Raw genomic sequence first — 7,500 nt, forward strand, 5'->3', positions numbered from 1 at the left:
GAGAGCCATAGGTTGTGAGTGTGTGTGTGTGAGAGAGAGCTATAGGTTGTGAGTGTGTGTGTGTGTGAGAGAGCCATAGGTTGTGAGTGTGTGTGTGTGAGAGAGAGCCATAGGTTGTGAGTGTGTGTGTGTGAGAGAGAGAGCTATAGGTTGTGAGTGTGTGTGTGTGAGAGAGAGAGACAGGTTGTGAGTGTGTGTGTGTGTGAGAGAGCCATAGGTTGTGAGTGTGTGTGTGTGTGAGAGAGAGCTATAGGTTGTGAGTGTGTGTGTGTGAGAGAGAGCCATAGGTTGTGAGTGTGTGTGTGTGAGAGAGAGAGACAGGTTGTGAGTGTGTGTGTGTGTGAGAGAGCCATAGGTTGTGAGTGTGTGTGTGTGTGAGAGAGAGCTATAGGTTGTGAGTGTGTGTGTGTGAGAGAGAGACAGGTTGTGAGTGTGTGTGTGTGAGAGAGCCATAGGTTGTGAGTGTGTGTGTGTGAGAGAGAGACAGGTTGTGAGTGTGTGTGTGTGAGAGAGGGGGGGGGGGGGGAGTGGGAAGATGAAAGAAAGATGATGAGAAAAGGGTATCTTCTCCTTTGATGACTTGGTAAGAGCTCCTGCCCTAGAACTTATGGCACTCTCTCTCTCTCTCGCTCTCTTTCTCCCTCTCCCTCTGTGTCTCTTTCCTTGAACTGGGTTAAGTACAGTATATATGTATGTGTGTGTGTGCATGTTTGGATGTATGTTTACGTTCGTGTGGTGGATCAATTCTTTTGAGCTCAATAATACAACTTTGCCTCCCCAACCCACTTGATGGGTGACTCAATGATTCAGCAATAATCCTGCCCTGTGTGTGTGTGTGTGTGTGAATTTATTTACGAGTTTAATTTTGAGTGTCCGTGTCTCTGCCTGTGTGTGTATGTGTGTGTGTGTGTGTGTGTGTGTGTGTGTGTATGTGTGTGTGTGTGTGTGTATGTGTGTGTGTGCCTGTTTCTGTGAAAGCCTGCGTGTTCCTCTCTCTGGCTGTGAGCCTTTGCTTGCATTATTTAAGTAATTACAACTGTGTGTGTGGGTGTGTGTGTGTGTGTGTGTGTGTGTCCTCATTGTGTGTGTCCTCATTGCCACAGCCTTATTGTTGAATTTTGTATGTTTCTTCTTTCCTCCGTGACACTGTGCACTCTTCAACTACAGGGATTTAACACTCCATTTTCAAAAAGGAGGATAGGACTTACTTTCAGTGTATGTGTGTCAGCGTGTACTTTCAGTGTGTGTGTTTGTGTACGTGCAAGGGAGAGCAAGAGAGAGCCATTTAAGCTCTGTATGTTGTGTGTGTGTCCATGTGTGTTTCTCTCTCTCTCTCTCTCTCTCTCTTTGTGTGTCCATGTGTGTGCAGTGTGTGTGCGTGTGAATATTTATGTGTGTGTGTGTGTGTGTGTGTGTGTGTGTGTGTCTTCCTGCAGTAGCCTGATTACAGAGGCCTCCCTGGGCCAATGTGACCTGTCGTTGGCTTCAAAGTGTTTATTTTGGGGGACGCCTCTTTCTCTACCTCTCCCTCCCTCCGTCTCTCTCTCTCTCCATCCCTCACTCTCTTCCCTCCTTTATTTGTGAGTTCTGGCAGGAATCTTCTGCAGAGGAGAGGACTTAGAGACTGAGAGAAGAGAGCAGTAGAGAAGGAGCAGGAGAGGGGGACTGTGTTTAGGGCCTTTAACCCGAAGAACTTTGAGTTCGGTGGCCCAAATTGGCCTCTCTCTCCTCTCCTCTCCTCGATGCTGTCGCACAAATGCTGCTCCGTCACACGTCCATGGCGAGGAGCCGATACAAATAAATGAGAAAAGAAAACCGGAGAGAAAAAAAAAAAAGAAAGAGTTGAAAAGAACACAAGGCAAACTGAACATGGAAAAAAGTGTCTGATCAGGGATTCTCTCTCTCTCTCTCTCTCTCTCTCTCTCTTAAAATACCTCCCTGGGTTCTGCGGGCGCTCGGTTCTAAGCGTTGTGCTGCGCTGCGCTGTGCTCCGCTACGCTGCTCTGCTGGCTGAGGAGGAGACGGCGAGTCCTTTTCCTCAAACTAGGGTACGTCCCAGGGCTCGGCGCGCGCACACATGTGGTGTGATCCATATTTTATTAATAGAGCCCAGCGTCTGATTGATATGCTGGTCTAATAAGCACTTCTAGGTAGGTGGAACGAGGAGGAGGACGAGGAAGAGGAGGAGGACGAGGAAGAGGAGGAGGAGGAGGAGTGTTCCTCTTACAGTTCTGTCCACAAATATGCTACTGATGAGGCTACTGGGAGTGAGGCTTCTCTCTGTGTGTGTGTGTGTGTGTGTTTGTGTGTGTGTGTGCACGCTTAAAACTATTACCAACTGTGCATAAAATATGAATGTGCGGGTGGGGGCTGGTCTGGTTTTTATTAAAAATAAACTCAACTAAACACAGGATGCAATGTCTCCATTCCCCCTTCGCGCGCACACACACACACACACACACACACACACACACACACACACACACACACACATACAAGCTGGGAATACGCTCTCATCTTTTGTGTCACTGAAAGTTTCATGAGGTAAAAAAGTGAGCGAGAGAGTGAGGGTAGACCACTAAAAGGGGGAGGGGGAGGGGGGAGAAAATGTGTGTGTGTGTGTCTGTGTGTGTGTGTGTGTGTGTGTGTGTGTGTAAGACTGTGCATGTGTGGGGAGTGAGAGAGAGAGAGGGAGAGAGAGGGGAGAGACTGTGTTAGAGAACAAGGGCATTGTGGGAGAGGCACTCCAATTTAACATGACTGTGGCATTGTGGGATAGCGGGGGTTGCAGCAGGAGGGACACATGCTCAGCGATAGAGAGCCTAGTGACGGTAAACACACAACCACAAAAATACACAACAAAACAACAAAGAACAACAAACAGCAAACAAAACGAACAAGAACACTCCTCCCCTCTCACTCAGGGTCAAGTGAGTTTGTCCGAGTAGGTGTGTGTGTGTGTGTGTGTGTGTGTGTGTGTGTGTGTGTGTGTGTGTGTGTGTGCGTGTGTGCGTGTGTGTGTGTGTGTGTATGAGTGTGTGTGTGGTATGTGTGTGTGTGTTATGAGTGTGTTTGTGTCAGCATGAATAGTGCCTGTCCCAATTACTGGCCAATCATCTTGGCCCATTATCCTGAATACAGGACTCTAAAAATGATGTGTGTGTTTTTTTGTGAGGTGTGTGTGTGTGTGTGTGTGTGTGTACGTCTGTGTTTGTCCACAAGTGTTTATCCTGATCTCAGGAAGAAGGGAGAGACAGAGAGAAAAACATGGAAAGGACAAGAGAGAGAGAGAGGGAGAGAGTGTCCGCAGGTGGAGGAGTCCAATGGAGAGTTCCCTCCCAGAAAAAGAGAAATAGAATTTGAAAGAGAGAGAAATGGATTTGAAGGGAGAGGCGACAGAGAGAGAGAGAGAGAGAGAGAGAATAAAGTAGACAGAAAGACAGTAGAGAGGGAGAGAGAGAGAGGAAGACAACAACTGCCTCTTTCTTTGTGACGTGACGTGACTGACTGCCTGGTGCCTGGTGCCTACATTGTAATCGAGTGTGTTTGCCTTTTCCATATGATGTGTGTATGTGTTTGAGTTTGCCTTTTCCATATGATGTGTGTGTGTGTGTTTGAGTTTGCCTTTTCCATATGATGTGTGTATGTGTTTGAGTTTGCCTTTTCCATATGATGTGTGTGTGTGTTGAGTTTGCCTTTTCCATATGATGTGTGGTATGTGTTTGAGTTTGCCTTTTCCATATGGATGTGTGTATGTGTTTGAGTTTGCCTTTTCCATATGATGTGTGTATGTGTTTGAGTTTGCCTTTTCCATATGATGTTGTGTATGTGTTTTGAGTTTGCCTTTTCCATATGATGTGTGTATGTGTTTGAGTTTGCCTTTTCCATATGATGTGTGTATGTGTTTGAGTTTGCCTTTTCCATATGATGTGTGTATGTGTTTGAGTTTGCCTTTTCCATATGATGTGTGTATGTGTTTGAGTTTGCCTTTTCCATATGATGTGTGTATGTGTTTGAGTTTGCCTTTTCCATATGATGTGTGTATGTGTTTGAGTTTGCCTTTTCCATATGATGTGTGTATGTGTTTGAGTTTGCCTTTTCCATATGATGTGTGTGTGTGTTTGAGTTTGCCTTTTCCATATGATGTGTGTGTGTGTTTGAGTTTGCCTTTTCCATATGATGTGTGTGTGTTTGAGTTTGCCTTTTCCATATGATGTGTGTATGTGTTTGAGTTTGCCTTTTCCATATGATGTGTGTATGTGTTTGAGTTTGCCTTTTCCATATGATGTGTGTATGTGTTTGAGTTTGCCTTTTCCATATGATGTGTGTATGTGTTGAGTTTGCCTTTTCCATATGATGTGTGTATGTGTTTGAGTTTGCCTTTTCCATATGATGTGTGTATGTGTTTGAGTTTGCCTTTTCCATATGATGTGTGTATGTGTTTGAGTTTGCCTTTTCCATATGATGTGTGTATGTGTTTGAGTTTGCCTTTTCCATATGATGTGTGTATGTGTTTGAGTTTGCCTTTTCCATATGATGTGTGTATGTGTTTGAGTTTGCCTTTTCCATATGATGTGTGTATGTGTTTGAGTTTGCCTTTTCCATATGATGTGTGTATGTGTTTGAGTTTGCCTTTTCCATATGATGTGTGTATGTGTTTGATGTTTGAGTTGCCTTTTCCATATGATGTGTGTATGTGTTTGAGTTTGCCTTTTCCATATGATGTGTGTATGTGTTTGAGTTTGCCTTTTCCATATGATGTGTGTATGTGTTTGAGTTTGCCTTTTCCATATGATGTGTGTATGTGTTTGTGGAGTTTGCCTTTTCCATATGATGTGTGTATGTGTTTGAGTTTGCCTTTTCCATATGATGTGTGTATGTGTTTGAGTTTGCCTTTTCCATATGATGTGTGTATGTGTTTGAGTTTGCCTTTTCCATATGATGTGTGTATGTGTTTGAGTTGCCTTTTCCATATGATGTGTGTATGTGTTTGAGTTTGCCTTTTCCATATGAATGTGTGTATGTGTTTGAGTTTGCCTTTTCCTATGAATGTGGTGTATGTGTTTGAGTTTGCTTTTCCATATGATGTGTGTATCGTGTTTTGAGTTTGCCTTTCCATATATGTGTGTATGTGTTTGAGTGTATGTTTCTCTGTGCGCATGGACATGTGTGTATTTTGTCAATTTGCATGAATTGTGTGAAAATATCTGTGTGCCTTTCAAATGGCGTGTGTGTGTGTGTGTGTGTGTGTGTGTGTGTGTGTGGTGTGTGTGTGTGTGTTGTGTGTGTGTGTGTGTGTGTGTGTGTTGATTTTAAGCAGAGTGGGCTGAGGGGGAAGGTGGGAGGTAGGGGGCAGTGGAGAGCTGGTTGAGGCTAGAGGTAATCCTCCGTGACAACGCCCTCTCACCTCTGCTGAGCCCGTCGGGTCCGCGCAGGAATCCGGCACTCCTCGATTCTGTCCGAAGGCGGAGAAACATGACCCGCACGTCGTTCTCGTTGCACTTCTTTGACACCATGCCGATGAACAACTTCCTGTCCTCCACAGCTGCCCAGAGCGAAAGAGGAGAACAACAGAAGAGGAAGAGAGGGAAGAGAGAGGAGAGAAGAACGACAAGCGAGGAGGAGGAGAGAATGACAGGAGAGGAAGGAAGAGGGAGGAGGGAAGAGAGAGAGAAGAGGGTGAGAGAAGAGAAAAATGATTAACATATAACGCACACATAAACCTTAGCATTGCAGCTAATAATAAAATAGTAACAATAATAATTATAATAATAATAATAATAATTATATAATAATAATAATAATAAAAATAATACAGATCCCCATGTACTTTCTGTCTGTTAAGAGCGACCCATAACTACGTACATCAAGATGTGAATCTGAAAATGAAGTGTAGAGGATCAAAAATGCACAAACAAAATGGCACACCCATGAACTATGGAGACTAATGAAGGGGAAGAGGAATCTCAGGGGAGGGCGGGAGGAATTTCATAAGAATACACAAAACCAAACATAGAAACAGAGAAAGAAATAAAAGACTGAATTTCAGAAAGAATGAGATAAAGAAAGAAAGAAAGAAAGTAAGGAGAGACATTTCGTCAGCCGTCTGTGATCAATGTCTCATCACCACATCAAGAAGTAGTCGGGACATGGCCTCCCCCCTCCCCTCTGTTCAACCCCCCCCCCCTCACTCACTTTCTTATTCTCAGTCTCTCTCTCTCTCTCTCTTATTGTCATTGTCACTCTCTCTCTCTCTCTTATTGTCATTGTCACTCTCTCTCTCTCTCTCCCCTCACTCTCTCCCCCCCCTCACTCTCTCTCATTCTCTCTCTCCCCCCTCACTCTCTCTCTCATTATCTCTCTCCCCCCTCACTCTCTCGTCTCATTCTCTATCTCCCCCATTTGTTCTCTCTCTCTGTTTTTTTTCTATGCGTTCGTCACTCTCTTTCTTATTCTCAGTCTCTCTCTCTCTCCCCCCTCACTCTCTCTCACTCTCTCTCTCCCCCCTCAATCACTCTCTCTCTCCCCCCTCACTCTCTCTCTCATTCTCTATCTCCCTCATGTTTTCTCTCTCTCTCTCTCGGTTTTTTCTATGCGTTCGTCTGTCCCTTCTTTTCATTCCGGTCCCTGTCTCTCTTTTTGATCTCTCGTTCCTGACCCAATCTCTCACTCTCACTGAGAATCAGGAACTGAGAAAGAGAAAGTTAGATTACCAGGAAAGCAGAACCATATCACTGTGTGTGTGTGTGTGTGTGTGTGTGTGTGTGTGTGTGTGTGTGTGTGTGTGTGTGTGTGTGTGTGTGTGTGTATCTATTTATGGAAAGTTGGTTGAGAGTTTTTCTTCTCGTTGAGTATGTAGAGAGATAAACAGAGCGAAAGGTTCCAGTGTGTGTGAGTATGTGTTAGCGTGTGTGTGTGCACGCGCGTGAGTGTGGTGTGTGTGTGTGTTTCTGTCTGTGCTTTGTATTTTTTTTCTGGTTGAGGCAGAGATAAACAGAGCGAAAGGTGCCATTTCAGTGAGAGTCTGTGAGCATGTGTTAGTGAGTGTGTGTGTGTGTGTGTGAGTGTGTTTGAGTGTGTGTGTGTGTGAGTGTGTGTGAGTGTGTGTGTGTGAGTGTGTTTGAGTGTGTGTGTCTCTAATCCAATTCATTTTTAATGAGGAGCCCGTCTGCTCTTACCGGGAGGCCAGGGTGATAAGCAGACTATTGCACTCTGGGAAATCAATAGCTTGCTTGTTTATTTTGCTGTTTGAATCGTTTGTGCATTTAAAACACACCGGCAGGATGTGCCTGAGATAGGAAGTAAGTATTTGTGAGCGCGCGAGTGTGTGTGTATGTGTGTGTGTGTGTGTGAGAGAGAGAACTAGATAGAGGGGAAGAGAGACAGCGCGAAATGTGTAGCAAATGTGTAAGTGTATGTGTGCAAGACTCTTGAGAGGGTTTACACAAATAGTTGGCACTCTAATGAATTTACCCAGGATATAGATCAGCTCAATCACTT

The 7,500-nt window shown here is 44.6% G+C and overlaps 1 protein-coding gene and 1 long non-coding RNA gene across 24 annotated transcripts in view; both read right to left on the reverse strand.

Moving 5' to 3' along the window:
• Window positions 1-7,500, reverse strand: part of celf2 (cugbp, Elav-like family member 2) — a 200,162-nt gene that overhangs the window by 60,110 nt on the left and 132,552 nt on the right. The window lies entirely within an intron of this gene.
• The window catches only part of LOC116224144, a 12,781-nt gene continuing 10,747 nt past the window's right edge, over window positions 5,467-7,500 (reverse strand). Inside the window, exon 3 of the long non-coding RNA XR_004165458.1 lies at window positions 5,467-5,545. This is a non-coding gene — a long non-coding RNA (uncharacterized LOC116224144). The remainder of the gene's footprint in view (window positions 5,546-7,500) is intronic.

The sequence above is a fragment of the Clupea harengus genome, chromosome 16 (assembly GCF_900700415.2).
Source record: "Clupea harengus chromosome 16, Ch_v2.0.2, whole genome shotgun sequence".
Taxonomy (NCBI): Eukaryota; Metazoa; Chordata; class Actinopteri; order Clupeiformes; family Clupeidae; genus Clupea; species Clupea harengus.